This window comes from Nomia melanderi, chromosome 1 (genome assembly GCF_051020985.1).
Source record: "Nomia melanderi isolate GNS246 chromosome 1, iyNomMela1, whole genome shotgun sequence".
NCBI lineage: Eukaryota > Metazoa > Arthropoda > Insecta > Hymenoptera > Halictidae > Nomia > Nomia melanderi.
Genome location: NC_134999.1, coordinates 27,187,925 through 27,211,350, shown reverse-complemented (window position 1 = coordinate 27,211,350; position 23,426 = coordinate 27,187,925). Strand labels below are relative to the sequence as shown.

Genomic DNA, 23,426 nt, shown 5'->3' with positions numbered 1-23,426 from the left:
GTTTAATGTTTCTAGAAAATGGGATAGGCGATTGATGAGTAATTCCGAAGACTAGACTCAGGAAATCCGATTCAGATAGTAACGCGTTTAAACTGAAGCTATTCGTTTGGATGACTGTAAGTTTTAATAATAGCTATTATTACAAAACTGGATCTCACATTACATAGATCGTCTGAATAAATAATAAATCCGTTTTCGCATAAAGATAGATCTTCTCTGAGTTACTACGAAATATCGTTGATTAAGAAATTTTGTCAATCAGCCAAGTTTCACTTTATTAAATTAATCTTCATAAACATTATCTGTATCGTTCAATAAGTGTCTAAGTGTTTTCTTCTTATAGAATAATTATCTTATAGAATAATTATCTATTTATAAAACGACAATATTTGTTGATCAGCTTCGCATTGTACATTTCAATGTTAGGTCAGCTTCATTTCTTATATTCCTATAGAATAATCGAATCACAGAGCGTATATTATGAAGCTAAATGTATTTTTCTTAAAATTTGCAATACAAATTTATCTGTTCAAAAGAAGATTAATGTTCTCTTCCGTATTCCAAGTCAGCAAATACGTTTAACGTTGTAAAACAATTTCAATGTAATTTGAAAAAAAGAAAAAAATGTTAAACACGACCCGCATCGCAGCTCCTAGATAAACGTCTAGTCTTTCGTATTCTACGTCACTATCCTCTACTCGTACTGATTCGACTCACGTGCACCACTATTGATGCTTTCAATCAATCAAGATTTATAATTGACAAAGGTTAAACGATGAAAACAAAACTGCAATGTTACTACTATTCATTAGTGTATTACCTTACCAAATAATTCGTCATTTTTTAATATTACAAGTGGTCACGTGTAACACGTTTTTTGCAAATATATATTGATTAGAATTACTTGATCGTTAGTAATTTATTATAAATGAAAGGAGTTCTACTTTCCTTATTATATAAACTATATTATAATATGCCTGTATCGCAGTTTTGGTTGCAAAATAGATTAAAACACAAATACATAAAATGCAGAATGTATTAAAGTATAATAAAAGTACTAATTCTCAGTTCAAATACCTCTAAATTGATCACCACCTGTTATATTACTTTATATTAAACATTATTCTATTCGGTTAAATAAATATCTTCAATCGGTGAAACAACTTTGTAATACTCAATCCAATTAGTTTTGATATTGCTGTCTTTATTAATTACTATTAACCCCTTGTCATATAATATCGTGTCACACTCATGGGGAAGATTTCAAGCAGTTAACAAAGGTAAATGTCAATTAATTCTTTTCACTTCGGATTAAATATTGTTCATTCGTTATTAATTGTTATGTTTTAACACTGAGAAACACTTTAATTGATTTACAATTAAGTTTGCATATTGCTAATTTTTATAATAATTTCTCAAACAAAAAAATAGTCATTGATAAAACTAATCATTTATCTTATAATGTTCTACAACTACAATTTCAAGGGATTCTTAATGCTTATTAAGTTAATGAAAATAAAAGAAATTTTATACTCATTATAAGTCTATGTTTACTAATTAATAATTGAATAGTTATAAAATAATTCTTCCTCTTGCTGTTTGAACGATCTTTTCTCAAAATTTATTTTCAGCGTCCATTCACTCAGTCCATGCAATCCATCGATTGATCAAGTCGGATCCGCGATATTTCCAATTCATACTACAATATAATTCACTGTTAATGATGTCCTCTGCCTATAATTAAACGTTACTGGACAATAGTCATACATGGTCAATTTTCCTAATATAACCTCATTCGTTTTCATACATTACGTAAATGCATACGCGCACGTGCAATCCCATATGCTCTGTGGTTGTCATCGTTACGCTGTCCCTTTATTTTGTGACAAGCCACGTCAGTGGTTCTTTACCTTCCCGAAATGATAAAATAATTTTGATTATAAGGAAAATTTGCTCATCACCAAAATCATTGTAGTTGTAATGCTAACTGTGAAAATATGATTAAACCTTTGGGGTTGTAAGGTAAACTATGCCTGATAACACTTGCACCGTTCTAGTCCCATAGAATGAGAATAATTAAAATATACAATCATAGATTATAAGTAAAAGTTAAATAATTCAAATACTCATTATCAAAATCATTTATGTAAAATAAAGATCTATCATTGGATAAAATAAATACCGCCGCAAAGAATTAAACATACGTTTTACTGATAATTATAGGTTACGAACATGTAATTATAGATCATAAAATTAACAACAAAAATATGAGTAAATATTACTCTCATTAGACTGGAGATCATATAGGAATACAAACACATTAATGAAATAAATATATATTATATTATATTCAGGTTCATCATTATTGTTAATTATTGGTTAGAAGAAAAATAATTCTATGTTTATTGTGAGACATCGTTTACTCTAAAAATTAAACATTAATAACAGAATAATTGTATTTATTCAAAGAAAAACATTAATAATAGTCACATTTATTAGACCCATAGGAGTTGAGAACCATTTAGCCACACATTTGTCAAGCAGTAAACAAACTGTACAATCGAAACACAATTGCAAATGGCGATATAGGCAACACACGTGTAACACGGTTTCGACCTAACACGTTTAGAGAATTGGGGAAACCCTCGGTGTAACCAGGTATTTCCACAGGTAGGTGCTTTAAATACAAGAAAAAGATTTCGACGTTTTCCTATCATGAAATGTATAATAATCTTTTAGAAAACAATTTAAAAAAAAGCGAAACATGTTTTGAGAAAATCGAAGCACAGAAATAATATAGAAGAATACACAGAAGATAAACCCTTTGAGTATCGGACCTTTTTTCCATACATATGCGAAAAATACCGTCGACTTTTATTCCTTTTTGCTGTGGCACAGCAAATGCTTTGTTTCAATATCAATTTTGAAGCATCCTTTTAGAAATTTTTACATATTATGTGCCATACATTAGAGCAGCGCTTCTTACATTTTTTTTCGTTCATGACCCTTTTTATCGTAGAGATTATTTCGCAACCTCAGATTTAAATATAAAATCAGTCTATAAAAATAAATATTTTCCCATAAATAATTTATTTCTTTGAATGAAAGAAAATGTGATATATTAAATTAAAAATAATGAACGGATTGCGACTAATGTTTTTTTAAATTCATGTATTTGAATTAAATTTTCTCGACTCCAACATTTCGCTTTACGACTCCATTTAGGGTCGTGCCCCATAATTTGAGAAACGCTGTATTAGAATGTATTTTATGTGGTAAAATGTATTTGAAATTATTTGTATTGCGCAAGAAAAGTTTACTTATGCAGTTTATTGAGACAAATTTAAGAGAAGCGTGATCGTGCTCCCCGGTACTCAAAAAGTTAAAATAATTTGCAGTAAAAGAATCTTTTCCTGGCCCGATGATATACCCATATTTTCAAGACTACCATAGTTCCCTAATTTATCAATACCATTGGAGCCTCAGCTTTTTAAAAATTTCTACAAGTTCAGATATATAGAAGAGAACATATTATTAAATGCATAAACTTCAAACGACTGAAAGAGAAAGAAAAAGAGTACTACCTTCCGACTATAAATAAACTAAATGATATTCATGTTTGTTCCATTCAGTTTGCAACTTTCACCACTAGTTTCACACGATCCGATTTAACTCTTGCGTCTCGTGGTGTATCTGAATAAACAAAGGGTAATAACAAAAATAATATCACCCTTTAACTGCAAAAAGAAATGAATAATATTCATGTTTATTGTATCCAATTTGAATCTTTTGCTATTAATCTCACGCGATCCAAACTAATTCTCGGAACTCAGACAGTGTTTAAACAAACCAATAGCGGCAACAGAAAAATAACGCCACCTTTTAACCATGAAAAAGAAATTAGCAATATTCATGTCTCTTATATTCAGTTTGTTGCAACCTTTATCGTTAATTTCACACGATCCAGCCTACCTCTCGCATTTCACGATGACCTGCCTACATAATGTTTATCAGCAACAATCTTCAGAGTTACAATGTTTCATTAACATATTGTTGACCGACAATTTTACATAGAAGTTATCCCATGTCACTGGTTATTTTTCCGTAATTAAATATGAAAGTCGGACAATCTAAATAAATTTCAATATACTTTATTTATACATAATGAATTGCAATGTGCCCTCGGACATGTGTTTTATATAACTTTGAATATTTTGCTTTTGCAATATTCTATATTGCTCTGCGTTTTAAAAATTTGAAATAGCTAATGCGAGTGCAGGCACGAGTTAACTCCTGACCTGTTAACAATGTGTTAAATGCAACAAGTTGTCTTTATAATTCGAAAGAATATTTAAAAGTTTTGAAAAAAATGTAGAAAATTTTAAGCTAATTGCAACAAATTTCTGGCGTTAAAATAAGAAGAAAAATTAGAAAATTTGTTTTGAGATGTTAGTTTTGCAACGATTTGTTGTTTGGAATAAAGAACTGACAAATAAAGAAGATTAGAAGAACCAAATATTTTGATAGTTATTATATTTGAAAAGATGTGAATTTATGTCAGCGGTCTCGAATATGTTAAACTAATTTAATTTTCTTTACGCAAGATACAAAATGTTAAGCGTTACAAATATGTGCTGGTTGGGAACGTGACAAACTAATATTGCTAGCAAAAAAATAGTACTATCTTCCGGCTAAAAGAATATATGAATAATATTTACATTTACTGCGTTCAATGTAAAACCTTTACCGTTAATCTCGTGCAATCAATCCTAACTCTTGGAATTCATAGTATACGTAGGTTGCTGCAAAAGTTTCGGAAATCTTTCAACATTGGAGTTTATATTATTTTTCTAAAGCTTTACATTTTTATGGTTTACTCCTTTCAATACGATGCGAGTGAGACTCGCGATAAAAATTTCTAGATCAGTTTAACACTAAAACTACCGAACAGTCAAATTGATTTTTCGTTATTTTTCTACAAAAATTATAAGAATGCTTCTAGTGTTAATGAAAATCCGCGTTGTTTAATACGAATGGATCAAAATACAAAACTATTTTGCTATTACCAATTTATTATCTTCAAAATATATTTAGACAAATAAAATGGACAATTTTTTGGCGTTTCTTCCAAATTGTGGATAGTAAGGGTTTACATAAGCTTTGTGGCAGAAGTATATAATATGGCGAAGGATTAAACAGTGCTGACACAACAAAATTGAATATATATTAACCCTTTGACTGCGGTGCGTTAAAAAATGAAGCGAACCAATGGTATATTTGTCCATGATGGAGGCACAATTTATGTGAATTATATTCGATGTTTGTAGAAAAAAATTTCGAGCAGGAATTCTATAATGCCAGCACGCGAAAAGCAAACGAATTGATGTACATTGTTAGGCAGTTGATTAAAACAAATTAATGGCGCCTATAATCGCTGTTCGCCACAAATCACATTCTCGCATTGGGCACTTAAAGACGCTGTTAAGGGTTAATGCTGAAGGAGAATATTTTGAAAAACAGCAAAACATTAGTTCAAACTTATTTGACTTGCCTCATACTTTCCTAAAACTTTTGCAGCAGCCCACGTGTCAAAATAAACCCATTGTTCGAGCGTTTTAGTTTTCATCGACCGGCGCATCGAAAATGCAACCGCCATTTTAACCGAAATCAATATCCAGAGCTTCTTATCGGGGTAAAAATACGACGAGCGGATAACGATTATTTCGCTTCCTCCCTCCGAACGTTCGCTCGTCAACATCAATCTAATTACACGCGTCCGGCTATTTATGTACGTGTCTGAAATCTATCGGAGACCCATTTATCGTTGGCCGACGATCGGTCGATCGAACGAGCGAACGGGCCGGAAGAATGAAGAATTTCGATTCACCGACGTCTCGACGGTAGAGGGGAACGGATCCCTTCGTCGACGACGTCGTCTTCGTCGCTGGCCGCCGGAGCGAATTTAATTAAAACGTTGGTGCGGATCAAACACCGCGGGTCCATTGATCGGTCAAACTGTCTCGAGTATACGGGGTGACGGCGAAATAAGTGGTTCAACTTTGCTTCCGTATTCTACTATTCTTAACATTACAACCACCGAGCAGTTAAACTTAAATTTGAGAGGGTTCAGTTTATTTCTATAAATATATTGATTTAATTAAATTACTACACTAAACTCTATTTTATTAATCAATTTTTTCCTGGATATTGCCACCCTGAAATATTATCATAACCATATCACTTTAAACAAAATATATTTTACTCGGTATAAATCCTTCTTCAATACGATTTCAAATAAATTATATAAGAGGCGGCAAGACCTTTTTTTCTAAGTATAGTGTTATTTTACAATCGAGAGATATTGTAAGTATTTATAACTCTTTACAGTATTTATAATCAGCAAAATACATTAACATTAAAAGATAATCTCTATTTTTTAATATCCATGTATTTATTATAGATCACCTATAGAAAAATAACAATAAAAATATATATTTGCTTCGATTAATTGGCACTGTCGCCAGAAAAATGTGCTGATCGCAAAGGTTTAATTATTTATTATTATTTTTCCAAGATTATTATTTAATCCTTTAGCTACTAACAATAAGCGATATTATACTGACTTCTTGTTAAGCGATCGTTTAGGAACAAACAGCGGCATATTATTTTCTCATTAAACCACATTTTAGGACAAGAATCCACAATATTAGATATATTTCATCTCTATAACTTTTTACATATAAACAAATAAAAATATTATAATCTGTTCCGTTGTTAAGCTGTATTAAGGTTGGTGTAATAATATCTAACTAACATTGAAAACAAGAAGTGTTCATAACTTAGAAAGGAAGAGCTTCCAAACCAATCTTCCTACGACTTGCTTCATTCTCAGGAGTCAAGGCATTCACAATAGCAAAGTTTGACCACGATTTCGGCGCCACCCCGTAGATATAGGGCATGCACGCCGACGTACCGAATTATTCACGCGAGCGCCGAAAGTCTAAGACGATGGTTCACCATTTTGCCGGGCGACGACCGATTGGACTGGGTTGTCTGGGTTCACCAATGGAGGCCGCAATCGAGTTAGCGATTGGATCCTCTTCCATAAAGAGATTCGTCGATGCCACGGACCCGTGCGAATTATTACCCGCGCGACGTATGGTCGTTTCTGGGAGACGAATGCACACGCGTGCAATCGCGTTATTTATTATTAACCTTACGCACTCCTTTGTCGCGTGTAACTCGATAGTAGCATTGTTCGAAGGTGCTTCTTTACTGAATCACACTCGGAATGTTTTGATTATGTTAGCTCATTTCTAATATTATTAGTAAAAGACATTATTTGCACTTCTTGTCGACTGGGTGTTCTTGAAGTAGGGAATTATACAAGACCGGCTACGTGGATCAAACTTGGTAACATTGTTTTTTTGTAAGATTGCAAGCGGAGCTAAAACGAAGAAACATTGGTTTTTGTAAGGTAACGGTTGTAAATGGAGTTAAAGCAAGGTAACATTGGTTTTTGCAAAGGCCCCCATACACGTTGCAACCTGCGGCGATGCAGACATCGTCACAAGTTATGGGTTTGAGCTTTCCGAAGATTCATGATACATGTTGCACTTAAACAAACAGTGAAAAAGGTTCAAACCCATCCCTTGTAACGATGCCTGCATCGACACATGTTTCAGCGTGTATGGGGACCTTAAGATGACGGTTGCAAATGGAACTAAAACGAGGTAACATTGTTTTTCGCAAGATAACGGTTGCAAATGAAACCAACTCGATAAGAAGAATGATACATTAAATAATTCCCTTCTTATGAATTAATGAAATTCTTCCAAGGACTTTCTTCAAGGAAAATTCTTTTCCATGTACCTTTTATCATATTTAGGTGGTTCTATAGCATGTTCCGTGTAGACAAAGTTAAAAATTTTAGTCAAAAAGTTTCAGCATTTCGCTGGTGAAATTGGTTGCTTTGTGATTGTTTTTTATATCGTAATATAAAAGACAAAACTCTATTATCTAAATGAAACTGATGTGTACATATAGCAAAAAATAATACCATTAAAGAAATGTGAAGGTGCAAGATTTGTGCTTAATGCGAAATTTTAATGCTTCAGAATCTTTGAACAAATAGTCACTGCTAAAAAATTTGAATTGCTGGGCACAGAGAACAATGACCTCCATATATTCCTATATATAGGAAAAAGCTGTTTATAATGATGTCTTTGGGAACACATTTCAAGGTCACTGAAATCGGTGATGAGATGACTCATCTAGACATTTATCAAACATTTTCTTTATTAACCACATACAGAAACCGTCAAAGTTTTTGCATCAGCCCAATATTTCAAATATATATGGCTAAAGTGAAGACCATGAAGCAGGGTTAAGAAAGTCGGGACGGCAGACGATCCTCGGACACCGATAAAAGTAGAATGTGACATAAGTTGGGGTTGCTTATCGATATTGCTTGGAAATATGCAACGACAATCGGCGAGAAGAAAAGTCATTAACACGACGCTCCAGCAAGAAACGTGACGATAACGTGTATCGCGCGGTTTCATCGACGGCCGAACGCGAGGCTCTGAGAAATCCTATATAGCGCTCGGTCGCGAGTGCGCGGCGGCTACGGCCACTGCATCGAATTAACTAACATAAGCTGAACAGAGTCGAAGAAAATAATAAATGCGCGCATAGCAAGCGGCAACGTTACGAGTCCCTGTGTGACACGCGATGGAACGCTATTAATACGATATGTTAAGAGCTCTTTATACCGTTGCGTTCATTGTTGCTGTATCGCAGAACGTACGCCCGAGATATATTTTAACGTAACCGCGATTCCAACCCTTAGAACAGTATTTCGCAACGTGGGATGCAACAGTGAAATTCGTATACTTTGGGAAACAATTTGGAGATGAGGTTTTATGCATCACTTTATAGTGAGAATTTTTTAAGACAAAATATAGAGGGAAATTATTTTTATTTTAATTTTGTGGTACCTAATTTTTATTTTCTTCGTATTTTAGAACACAATTTGGAAATCAGGTTTAGCGTCATCTTATAACGAGAATGTTTTAGAACAAAATGTACACACATATAATTATAATTTTAGTATTGCAGTAATTTTAATTTCGCTCTTTATATTTTATCGCTCTTTTCTTACTCACGTGTTCGCCGAATGTTTATAATATTTATTATTTTTTATAGTAAATGAATCTATATTTACATTTTAGTTTTCGAATTTGATCCTTGTCGACTGTAGATGAGATGCAGTAAAATTTTGACCCACTTATTCGATTATAGGCTTTTATTCTTCGTACAACACAGCACGCCGACAGATGATTCACACAATTTTTAAGAAGCTGATCCTTTCCTTAAACCTACCGTCTCGTCCTACACAGTTATTAAAAAATTAGAGTACATTTGTGTACCTATTATAAACTCTTTAAAAGATATATACTAATGTTAAAATTGGAAAATAATATTACATTCTCACTATAATAATATTTTAATATAAAATATATACGTGAATAATCTTGGAATAGACTTTACGGAAATTCTTATTTTTAAAGGTAATTTCATAAAAATCAGAATATGGGAAAAATTACATTCGACCACTGAATGATACATTGTGATCAACATAATATAAAACTGCAATTATCATTAAGTAGCTTTAACACTAGAATTACCCATTAAAATGACGGGTCTCAGTTTTCTTATTTCGCAATTATTGATATTTAATAAGTGTTAAAAATCCAAGACGATTTTAAAAATTAATAGTTTCACTTGAATACTATAATGAATATACGAAAATACAAAAAAAATATATTATTACAACTTTTATAAGGATTACATCTTAATCGTATTAAATGCTCGGTATTTCTAATGTTAACATGCTCAATCTAATATTATTTAACCTGTTAACTGTAGGATTTAGGTAAAAAGGTCTCAAAATATCAAAAAATGAAGTGTATACTCGTCAAACGCAGTTAACTGGTTAACGTCCCAAAATTTCATATGCAATTTCCTAAATAATCAACGAACTCGAAACACTAATACAATTCTTTTCCACAGTCCCCAATATGCAAAATCAGACGGTTCCTCCAAAATACATGTTGCCAGCCCAACGTTATTTAAGAAAACAAAATTACATGTACACTGATCCAATAAATATCAGGTTCTAATAGAACGAGATCCCGCAGTATGCAAAATCAAATCGTTTCAGTATCCACTTCGCATTTAGGCGTTGGTCGACAACAGCTTCGCGTTTCCGAGAGCAAACCGGCGAATACAAGCTGCAACGATCTTTGATCTTATTAATAATTAATCTCGTCCGTTATGTAAATCCAGCGATAATTATTCCGATTAATTGAATAATTGATTACAGATATTTAGGATTTACTGTCCGGAAGGAATAACATATATTCCGTGTACATTTATACCAGTGGCTGATAAGTTCGGTTAGCCGATAACGATTCTCGTATACCGTGAACCTTCGTGAACTCTGTTATACACTGGTTCCCTTGAAAGCAGATAGAAACAAGTATTAAAAACGACGCTCGAGCTCGTCGAATATAAACAATCAGTCGCAATAGAACTGAAAGGCAGATGTTCTAGATGGAAGAACAGAAATTGGTGATAACGCAATCGACACGAATGTGTCGGGGACGGTTCTGAAAAATCGTTAAGTGGTACAGCGTTATCGTAACCCCGTGCAACGAAGATATTATAGAAATTTTATAAATTCGCGTTATCAACGTGAATTCGAACGCGTTCATTCTTATATTGCTTCCTTTTTTCTTGCATCGTTCGAGACTCAAATAATACTAACTGTACTAAAGATTGGACGCACGAATCTCTCTCACTTCCTACCATATAATCTAACCTCGAAGTTAGAATTTCATTTTTTTAACAATGGCGTAGTAGGCCAAAAGATCTGAAAAAATTTGAAAACGTCTGTCATACTAATATGCCCACTACTATAAAAATTAAAAAGTTGTCGCTCGAAAGCTTCAGTGCGAAATCTACATTTTTCTACTTTTTTAGGGGTTTTTTATTTTTCACGCTAAGGATTTGCAACGGAAAAATCTTCAAATATTCTTAGCTATACGCTGTTATGCCAAAAATGCCTCAAAATTTGTTCACAACTATTACGTTCCATTAAATAGGGAAAAGGGTACAAAAACTGATAATTCGAATTTACCTTATAACTATGCTTCTGGTTGAGATAAAGGGCAGAAAATTGGTATACAATGTTTTTTATGGGTAAGCTATCGAACGAAACTTTCTCGAGAAAAATCAATCTAAAGGCATTTTTAACTCCTTATTCTACTATATTCTTTTTAATACAAACCAAAATAATATATTTAATTTAATCGTCCACTCACAACTAAGGAATTCACAATACAATCATATACATAGATAATCATCTGCATAATTTAAAGTAGTTGTCAATAACCCAACGGAGTTGACGCAACTTAAAATATACAATAAAAAAATGTTTCTTGATGGTTCTGCTGTAATGGAAACGAAACCCCGGAATATGGGTAGTATAGGTAAAATGTCCACACAATCTCAAAAGACACTACTAAATTGAAAATAATTAAAAAGTAAACGAGACTATTGACTTATCAGTTAAAATTAGATTCTGAGAAAAATGACGTTGTTTCTTATGTTTGTTTATTAAAAGATACAAATATAAACTCGGAGTCATAGAATCTACAACTATAAAAAGCATGTTCGAGTGTATAAAATTTGTTGTTAGTATTCTTAGAACTATTGCAACAATATGTTCTATTCGCGTTATTTCTATGACCCCGTTGTTACAGTACAGTTATATATTCTCGGAAACAAATGAAGGAATATCGACATTTAATCAGAATATGTCTAGTTTTAACTAACCACTGAACAAATATCCGTATAACACTGAAATCCTCTATAATTTTCTTTCAAAATTTAGACAATTATCCTCTGCAGTCTAAAATATTCTAGATTTTTCAGTGCGAAACTTGCATCAATGTTGTGCGATTCAACATGTAGTGTAACATAACATTTTATATTAATAAATTATTATTTTCATATATTTCAGAAGCACTAAAATTGCACTTATATGTAATACGATTACAATATTGTGAATAAAAATAATGAAACTTGCTAAAATACGTAGTTATTAGCGCAAAATTAAGTATGATAAATATCAAGATATAATCTCAAAGAATTAAGTCCTTGAAACTCTTGAAAATTATAAGTCCTTGTCTTGGTATACGTAGACTTTTGTAACTGACTGTACGCTAAGTGCAAAAATTAAATTAATCCTGTGCACTCGAAAGTTCTTCGCTAGAAATATTCAACATTTTCTGATGATATATAAACGACAGTTTGTCAAGCAAACTTAGGTAGACATCCCACTTAATTTAAAGAACAAAGTTATTTTATTTACACTTCTCTCATTAACGCATTAAACCAACAAGGAAACCTTTCCAACCAGCACACGCCGATTTTGATGAAATTCATGTGATACATAGCTCTCAAGAAAATATTTAACTCAGAAGTTGTGGATTAAAAGTACATTTTTTACAATATCTCAAAAAATACATGTCAAACATTTTCTTCAGAATTATGTTTCTCATAAATTTCATGAAAATCGGCGTGTACTGATTGAAAAGGTTGCTTTATAAACGTAACACTAAAACTGCAGAGCATTTAATACGATTAATATGTAATCCCTATACAAATTGTAACAATAAATTATTTCCAGTTTCTTCAAAAATTCATGATAGTATTCAAGTGAAACTGTTTATTTTCAAAATCATTTCAAATATTCAATCCTTTAAGATATCAATAATTGCGACACAAAAAAGACGAAACCAGTCATTTTGGTTGTTACAGTAGTTCTGGTGTTAATATTAATCATCAAACTTTATAATTTTGACGCAGCAAATCAAGTGGCGACCGAGAGTCGCCTCTCGAGTGCAATGGGTTAAAAATTGAAACGCAATCATATTTGAAATATAAAATAACCGTTCCATTAAAACGGTTTCCGCTTTCAGAATGAGGCTCACATTTGCTGTCTCTTAGTATCTAATCCTCTGCGGTAGCGTCACGTTGCCTACCTAAAATCCGCCGACAAAATGCCACCGAGTCTTAACTGTTAACCGCGATTGCAGAGTATATGTGTTTCAAGAAGCACGTACGTGGTAAATAACCTAGCGCATGTATTAATACCGTTTCGTGTGCCTGCGACGCTCGTAACCACACCCTACGCAAAAATTATAATCTAACATAACAGGAGAACAAACCATAGGCTAATGGGGAAATGATAATGCAACCAAGGACTGAAAGATATTATTGGAACAGCATTGCATAGCTTCGAGTCAAATAAAATATTCAGTACTAGTACTATTGAGCGTTTAACAGTTAACAAACTGTGGAATTTAGTTTCGAAAATCTCTCGTTTTGTGCGCAATAAAATCAAAAAATAAAGTGTGTACTCGTCAAACGCGGGACAAACGCATCTAGGGTATATTTTAATGAAAAACCAAAGCAAAACAAAGAATAATTACATGTCTGTATGGAAAAAATGAAGAATTCATCGTTTAAAGAATCAGTATTATTTCAAGCTTTAAGATGACGTGTATAATTGTCAAACACAGTTAACTGGTTAACACTTAAACTACCGGACAGGTTAAACCGACCCACTTCAGAATTTTTATTTTGTGAGTATTTAAATTATACAAGACTAGGAGACCCTTCGAATCTCGAGAACCGTATTGTTGTAATTTTTGTATAAAGTTGGAAATAAATCTCTTTTACATAATTTATTTCACGTAGTATTCAAGGAGGATTTATTCTAAGTAAAATAAATTTTATTTAAACTTATATGGTTATGATAATATTTTATGGTGATAATAACAAAAAACGAATTTATTAATAAAATAGAATTTAGTGTAATAATTTAAGTGAACCAATAAATATATAGAAAAACTGCTTTAACTGCTCAGTAGTTTTAGTGTTAATATAATTAATGTGCAATACTTATAAATATTGTAGTAGTAGATGCTTTTCATTGTCTATAAATGTGATTTCTTCGAGAGTAATCACTTTTTGTGGAAATTGGATCATATAATTTTAATTTGATTTTAAATGTGCAAAAAATTGAATCATTTTTTTTAATGAATTGCATTTCTAATTACACTTGGTGTATAACTAATATATTAATGTATTATACATATTTATCTCAGTTTTAATGAACACGTGTCAAGTATATCGAGTTTCGTTGTGAATTTCTTTATTCAATAATTTTAGAGGTAAAATGTTTAATTAACTATTATTAAATTACAGATTTTATGCATGTACAATATATGCAAGCTCTTCCAGATTTTGAGCGCTTCATTTTGCCAAATATGTACCAATATAGCGCGATAACCCGCTTCGTTTTGCGTGTTGGTTTATACACGACGATTAAACTGCAAATTTTATGTATTTATGGCATGTGCTACTGCAAAATTCAAAATGAAAAAGAGAAAGCGTGAAATACGATCAACAGAGTTTTCCTCTTATTTTTTGCGTCGTTTACTATAAATTAGAAATACATTATTCTTTCTCGAATTTCATGCTAATTCACGAATGAAATTTTAAACTAACTATACTACATAGACCATTAATTCTGTGGTGTAGGTCTGTTCTTGTAAAAAATTGGGAAAACAAGTCATTTCGTTCAATACTATTTATGAAACGATTGAAATGGAAATTTGTTATGTATTAAGTTTTTTAAATTCAAAATTCTGTAATACGGAATATTTTTAAGTATCTCGACACAAGGAAAAGTATAATTTTTATTTCCATAAGTTAATAAACGGTAAAAAAGTTATTTTCAAAAATTTCAGTAAATATGAACGTATTCTAATTTAATTTAATCTATATAAATTTACCTTATGAGCTTAGCAAATTTTATCGTATGTACAAACAATTTTAGTTTGTTTTAACTACATAGAATATTTATTTTAATCACTAACTAGGTAAAAATCACCATTTTTATTATCATAAGTTGAAAAATATTACTTTCGTCTGTCACTGTAGGTAGTACGAGGCAAAATTAGGAACCCCATGATTAAATATCCAGTTTCTGTCCAAAATAAATTAGTTTACTAAACATTAAATATTTTTACTTCAATATATGTTATAAAGGCGAATAAAACAGCAACATACTCTATAAAGGCTATAAAATGCAAACAGTATTTTGCAAATAAATTCTTCAATGCCAAAATTAAAAAAACTGCCACAAAGCAACCACTTCACCATCAAAATGCTGAAACTTTTCAGCTTGAAATTTTTTATTTCATCCACATGAAATATTATGATGATCTCTGTTTTGGGATTCATCCGATAATGTTATGATGACCACTCTAATATGACGAAACGTTTTGGTTGCATTTTTCAACTCTTATCTTACAAAAAGACGATGGTACCCGGTTTTTTATAACTCTCCCCTGCACACACTATTTGCATAATGAACGTTTTATATAAAACTTGTATTCGGATTATGGAAGAATAGAAGCTTTTTGTTATTTAATTAAATGAATACTTATTTGAGTATAATTATCTTTTATTTAATATAACTCACATGGTGGGATAACCCGTCTCGGTAAACTCAAAAACCACACATACATAAGAAAAAGGGAAACTAACTTTAATCTTAACCCATTTGCATCATTAGCGTATATATACGTGGTTTTATATTGAACATAATATAAAAACAGTAAATATACCAAAAAGAAAATACGGAAAGTTACAAAGTGCTCACCATTGCCAACAAGATTTACGGGACAACATTTTCCAACAGCGATAAGATCAGTTTCATCAAGAAAAGCTCAAAAGCATTGTGTCGTTTGTTTATCTCAAAAGACGAGAAGAGAAACAATTTATCAGTGTGAAAATTGTGAAGAAGCTTTATGCATTCGACAGTTTAAATACTATCATACTGCACAAAAGAATTAATCAACATCAACACCATATCTTTGCGATTCGTTCTTTCTTATGTAAGTTTCATTGTATTTTATATATTATTTTAGATTATTTTTTCTACTTAAATTAAAAGAAAAATTGGTGATAAGGGTCTTCTTTTCCATACTACCTTATAATGCAAATGGGTTAATTATCGCGAGCGACATCTTTTTCTTATCATTTGAAATATCGATATGTACGCTAAATCCATAGTTACTTTTCAATTCAATAAGTATAATTCGTACTATAGTAAGCAATATTTGTCAACAATTTAACCCTTTGCGGACGAAGATACTTTGAAATGTACAAAGTCTTCAACACATGAAGTTAAATTAAATATCAATTACTTAATTAATAGGAAAACAGGAAACTACATGCTGCTCTCTTGCTGTTTCACTAATTAAATCATCTGCTCGCGACTTAGTCTTCCAAATATGAACATCTGATCTCGCCGGAATGACGACATTCGTCCGCAAAGGGTTAACATATTATTTAAAATACTTTATAAATAATAATTGAAACCCATTAATAGATTAAATCTAATAAATAAGTTTTCCATTATTTCATCCGGTTCATATAAAACGGTCCATGAAAACGTGAAGTCAGGTGCACAACGTGAAGACTGAGGATTAATTTTTGTAAATACTCGTTGCTACTTTACGTACACCCTGTAACAAATCGTAGTAAATAATTTTTCTAAGATGAAAGACTGAATTGTAAAATCCGTAATAAAAAAAACAAGGACGATTCACAAACACAAAGTTGAATAAACATTATCTTTGTAGAAAAAAACGCGATGACGTTGCGTATAAAATTCGATCGTTGCTGTACCGAATCAATCGACACGTAAAACTGATGCAACGCGATTAACCGTTGCCGTTATCTTGAAGCCTCGAAAGATAACATTTATTTTGTTGCGATCTCTCGCGAATAATGAATACATATACTACGTGAACATCGAACGAGGTGAGTCATTCACTGAAGGAATTAACGAGAAGGAAATGAAAGTGGTAACCTGATTACCGCAAGAAAGTATAAATACGTGAAAAATAAACGACGGAAAACAAACAATTCAATTTCTTCTACGCTAACTGAAATTCCGTGATTATCGAATAAAACACTGAATAATTAATATATCGTTTGAAACCTTTTTATTCTTTCTAATCAAATATTTTTCTGTGTATTACCGTTTTAAGGCTACAGCTTGGTCGAATTAAAGGGGACACCTTGTATATTAGGTAGGTTCAGAAGTGTTACCGTTTATTGTTTTAATGCCGCGTATGTAGTATTATAAATAAAAAATTTGGGCGAAAATTAGGTAGAATGCTAATGGTGAAAATATAGTAAATATAGAGTCAACGAAATTTAATTTAATTAAATGAAACTTGGCTTCAAACTTCGTTAAAAAATTGGATACTACATTTCAGCCTCTGTAGTATTTATTTATATTTATGTGTTTCACGATAATTAATTAATTTGTTTCATATCGTTGCACAGTGTTTCATGCATTGGTTCATACAGAACTATTAAATAATATTTCGTAAATAATATTTCAACTGCTTACAATTTTTCCAAATTTTAGATATTTATCAAATGAAAATAATTTGTACGTTATCTCACACATTTTCTCTAAAGAGCAATTAATCTCATGAAAAAAAAACCATGAAAAAATTGAAACAACTACAGTAGTAACTCCGAAATATTATAATTCATTAAAAAAGCAAATAATTTACAAATAAAGAAATTATAAAAAGATCATTTATAGAATTGTTTATTTATAAGACTATCGACTTCCATAAATCAGAGACGACGAAGTAATTGAATCATTGAAAAGTATACAGAATTGTATGAAAATTAGTCTAACCGAATACAGATATTCAGAAGAAGCTATGAATCGTGAACATTCCATTCAAGAAAATAACACTTTGTGTGTGCAAACTTAATTCTCACGGTCCGGGTGTTAACCCTTTGCACTGGTATGTCGTGCTGGTAATAACAATACAAACTTGTTATAGAACACTGGAAATTGTTTGAAAAACTGCTATACTTTAAAAGATTATAAAAATTAAATCTTATTATAATGATAGTAAATAAAATAAATATAAAACGTTGAATTCTACCGCTGTAGATTACTTTAATTCATTTCCCTAAAAAATTAACACAAATTTACACCCGACAACGTTGAAAATAAATCGAGTGCAAAGGGTTAAATAAATAATAGCCGAAACGTATCTTCTTTTTGGGCTGTATCTGTATTAGCTCGAGTCAAGTGTCCCTCATTATTCGGTCATGTTCATTATCAATGCGAGAAATTTTGTAGTATCAACGAACCCGGTAATGAATATTCGATCGTTTTCGCGTTCGGTTACAAGCAACGTTACGGAAGAATGAAACCGATGCACGTGTGCATCGTTGTAATCTTATCGGCGATTGTGTGAATCAACTTTGAACTTTCGTTCACTTTTAGAACAGATATATAGAGTCGGCCGCACGTGTCTCTACGCATTTCAATAAAACAATCGAAAAATTCAAATGATTCTTGCACGCAACGACACTCGTCTGCCGTTCCCGTCCACGTGAATTATTAAGAGAATAATATAACGATTACGAACAACAATAGTTGCTTATTCCTTTCCACTAGACCGCCCACTGCAAAGGGGCGCCGTAAATGTAGCAAACAACTCGAACGTCCCTTTTAAAGGGACACGGAAAAGACTGCAGATAATTATAGGCGAAGACTTACGCGAACACATAAATACGTTCCAATATTTGAGTGGTTCAGAATAATTGTGGTCTAGCTCTTTTTTCTGAGTTCTCGAGATAAAAAGTTTTCACGGAATATTCTTGGATTGATTAAATGCTAATATTATAATTACTGATATTAATAATTAATATTGCTAGCGACATTGTAATAGTAGTTCACATATAATTATTCTATGACTTTTTGTTAGATACTTACACCCTAAATGTCTAAGTGACAAGTGTTTTGAAGCGATTTAGATTGCAGAAAGGAAACATTCTTGAAATATCAAATGTAGATTATTACAGTGATATTTTGATAAACATCGAATTATTATATTATGAAGTAGAAGTCGCATAAAAATTGTATGTAAGACGCACCAAACCGATGCACTGAAAAAATCAATTGCATCTACATAACTGCCAACTGTAACGGTTGACAGGTGTATCTCCAACATTTCACATCGATTCGTCCAATAGAAAGAATACAGGTTCATTAAAAAACCATAACACAATTGCACTTCATACGTGCACCCTTAAATGCATTGCCAATGTTTAAATATATCCACGTTCTAAGAATCCAACCTCTCTTTATTCTGCATTCCCCCTGTTTTAACGCCTTACCTTATAATTTATTTCGTAACTAGATAGCTAGAGTCGCTAAATTGTTTCAATAATTTAAACAAAAATTACATATCTATGGTAAGTGTCCATTTTTATTACTTTAACCCTCTACCTCGTCATCTATTTCTTATCTGCGTTCACAAGTGTTGCCAAATTATATAAAAAATGTCTAAAACAATAAAAATACATATTCATTGTAATCGTATGTTACATAAAAATGAGTATTTACAAAAATCACAAATAATTTTAATTGAAGTGAACCAAGATATATGTTTACATTTAATAAACTCAATTTTCGATTTTCACGTGCCTGACTTGATGCTACAAGGCAAGGGGTTAATGATACCGGGTCAGCCGGGATCCATGAAACGCCCTGTATAACAGCGTCCCAGTGGTTGCACTGCGAGCGAGCAATAAAAGATTCCTACCACCGTAGGTGTATTAAAAATCAGAACTGGCGCGTCGTTGATATTAATGAATGCAGCAAAGGAAGTAGATATCGTCGATGGTGATCGTTGTAAATACTAGTATCGTAATGCTCCCCTTAACGCTCGCAATATTCGAACCAGCCAATTAACGACTAATTCCTACAACTCTGGTCAAGACATAAACGCATATCTGAACTGAGAAATTCCGACTAATGACTGACTCGACTGAACTACGTTTTACTTGCACGTCGCTGAACACAGTCGGGGCATTGGGAAAGAAAATAATGAAAATAATTTTGAGATTCGTTTTGCCTCACGGGAAAACGATCAGACGTTCCTAAATTACCTATAAATTTCATTGTAGGCACCAACTCTCTCATGTTTCCTCCTCGTATATATACATATGGTGCGACATGTATTGATATATACATATACACGCACACACACACACACACACACACACCTATATATATATATATACATATATATAACACTACTATATACTATAATATAAACTATATATAGTATAACGAGCGAGCGTTGGCTAAAATCGTCAACGTGATCTTTGGTCCATTGTAATATCGACAAACAATGTGCACTTACAGATAAGAAGATAAATATAAAGCGAACTATAATACACCGTTGTGGTGAAGAGGTTATAATACAGTGAAACAATAGCCGCGGTAATTTGTATAAAGTTATTTCGTGGATACAGTTATCCCTTTCTCGATTGCCGTCTAACTATGTCGGCCACCGGATTCATTTTTTGTCACTTTTTCTCAATTTCGTAACGTTCGAACGGTATATCGATAATCGGTGCGATCAAAAATCATTTCACCAAGAAGTTCGTTTCTTGACGCGAGCATGACAGACAAGACACACCGTACGGAACTTACTCCTCGAGAAATCGACATTTTTTATGACATCATAGGCGATGATGTCTCGGATCATTCAAATTCGTATTTATTAATTTTCTAGAAATACTTTTTCAATTCAATTATTATTGAACCGATACAACGAGCAAAGAACGCGAATTAGATACAAATACGTGAGAAATGAGATTTTTGAAACGCCGGGTCAAAATGGACCCGGTCATCGGTGTCCAAGGGTTGACACGGAAGTTCGGTACACGACACGTACATTTTGTCCGGCGAAGGGAAAATCGTGTACACCAACTATACACACGCCTACAGTCTCAATGTGGCCACGAAATGGAGGAGCAGATAAAATGCATAAAACTTACTAGGGCTTGGCAGCGCTAAGGATTACAGAGGATTGATAATTTTTGGCTGTCGGTCGACGGTCTCGTGCGCGCAGAATCATCTTGCTTTAATTATAATCCCCGAGTCATCGGGAGTGTTACTTTCCATTCAGGTAAGTCGCGGCAAGCAGTGTGATCAATTAAACCTCTCGAGCCCCGATACGTACGTATATTAAGCGCGAGGCACTATTATCATCCGACTTCTGGAAACGCATTCGACAATGCACAGAGACACTTTTGATAAGAACCAGTCCTCGCACGTTCGGACAGAGGAGGCAGTGGTACCGCACACACACGAACGGCCCGCAAAAAGAAATACACCCGAGTTGGGAACCATTTACGCGCGTAACGGAACGCGAAAGGTTAGGGCAGGAGGCTAGGATTCGTGTCTGCGAAAGAAGGCAAAAAGGAAGAGAAAAGGAAAGAAAAATGAAAAAAGAAGAGAAGAGAAGAAGGAGCACGAAAACGTATCACACACGGGGAATATGTAAACGTGACGCGAACCAGAATTACAATGGATGGCGAGCGAGCGAGATCGTGGAAGATAGAATAGATCCCGTGGGTTACGAAGCGAGCGCGAGGTTAACTGACGGCAATGATTTTTCCATGGCACCGCGCAGTGGCTGCACTATTCATTACTAAAAATCGCGTGAAATTCGCGGAAATCCACATACCGCGTCTACTAGCTCCATCTTGACTCGTGAGTTAAGCCGGACGCACACGTTCTTTCTATTCGTCGTCGTCGTCGTTCTGGTCAGCGTCTTCTGGCCGTCTTTCACTCACGATATACACTATCGTCCCGCACACGTCGCTGTTACTCACTAACACAATAAATCCATTGTGAGAGAGAGAATTCCTGGCAGCACATTCCGCGTGTACGTAAGTACGGATACGAGGGTGTACGACGGACTCTGGCGCGCCGCGGTACACTCTCTTTCTCTTTCTTTCTCTTTCTCTCTCTCTCTCTCTCTCTCTGTCTTTCCCTCTCTCAGTTTCGAGTCGTGTCGAGTCGAGTCGAGTTGAGTCGAGTCGAGCCGAACTGAGTCGAATCGAATCGAGTCGAGTCGAGTCGAGTCGAGTCGCTCGCCGTTCGCGGATGTCGTCACGAGGCGAGGGAAGAGACAGAGTAGAGAAAGACGTGGGGAGAGAGGCGGGAGAAAGGGAGCCGATACTAGAGGGGAAACTTGGTGGGGCAGCAGAGTTAATGTGACAGAGCGAGAGAACGAGAGAGCAAGTGAGAGGGAAAGAGAGAGAAACGGTAAGAGGCGGATAAACTACGAGAAAGAGTACAAGAAAGAAGGAGAGAAGGGGTAAAAAGAAAAGAGAGAGAGAGAGAGAGAGAGAGAAAGAGAGAGAGAAAGAGAGAGAGAAAGAGAGAGAGAATTAGGAGCGACTGAGCGAACGCGAGGGAGGAGAGGTAAGTACGAGAGACGTGTATGGTCGTCGTATAAATAGACGAGAGACGATATAGGTATCGTATAGTATAGTAAGACTCCTAGGGCAGGTAGTGGATGCTCGTGACAGCGATGAAACTACCTCACTTCCACCATGAACGCGGAGTCACTGATACACGATGCAAGAGGTGCGCACGTGCATGTATATACACACGAACACCAATGCGCGCACGTACTACGGGTTTCCACAAGGAAGCACACGAGGAAGTGGGAGAACGGTCGAGCGAGCGAGCGAGCGAGCGAACGAATATCACGCACACACAAAAGAACATCCTCGCGTAGCGACTGCGCACGCGTACTACACACACGTATTATACGTATTCACTGGGGCCTGTGAATGCCGTCACCGGTGTGGTTGTGCCGTTGGTCGTTGTGTTCGTCGTCGTCGTGGTCTCGTAGACCGCCACTCCACCGTGTCACCTATACCGCGAGTATTGATGATCAACGTAAGAATCGACACAAATTCCCGGGGACCATTCTGTACACCGCGCAAACACGACCGACCCAGGGGCTTGCGGTGTCCTTGCCACTGCTGTAATTTTCGTCGTCGGACTCCGTCCGAGCAAATGCGCGTGCACTCCCGTTACAAAAATCCGTCACAGTAGACTGACCGACCGACCGGGAGGAGATAGTGACTATAATACCACGGCACGGTCATGACGTCGGCGACGTGGGTGCACACACTTCTCGATGTTCTTATTCATTATCATAGTTCACGGAAACACGAGCCACCGTAGTACCGAATTATTGACATCTTCCCTGTCTGTGGTATGTGCCTCGCGCGATCGGCTCCCTCTCTCTCTCTCTCTCTTTCTCTCTCTCTTTCTCACACTCTCTACCTTTCTCTCTCTCTTCCTCTCTTTTTTTCTCTTCTTCACACTAACCACGTTCCCTCTCTTTCTCTTTCTTTCCGCCAGC

General features: G+C 34.2%; 1 protein-coding gene across 2 annotated transcripts in view; it reads right to left on the bottom strand.

Annotated features, from left to right (window-relative positions):
* The window catches only part of cic (Putative transcription factor capicua), a 79,074-nt gene extending 56,208 nt beyond the window's left edge, over positions 1-22,866 (bottom strand). For both annotated transcript variants that reach the window (XM_076369663.1, XM_076369670.1), the window contains exons 1-2: positions 22,815-22,866; positions 21,729-21,910 (exon numbers count right to left, since the gene is read on the bottom strand). The gene's annotated coding sequence lies outside the window, so the exon portion shown is untranslated. The remainder of the gene's footprint in view (positions 1-21,728; positions 21,911-22,814) is intronic.
* Positions 22,867-23,426: the final 560 nt, after the last annotated feature.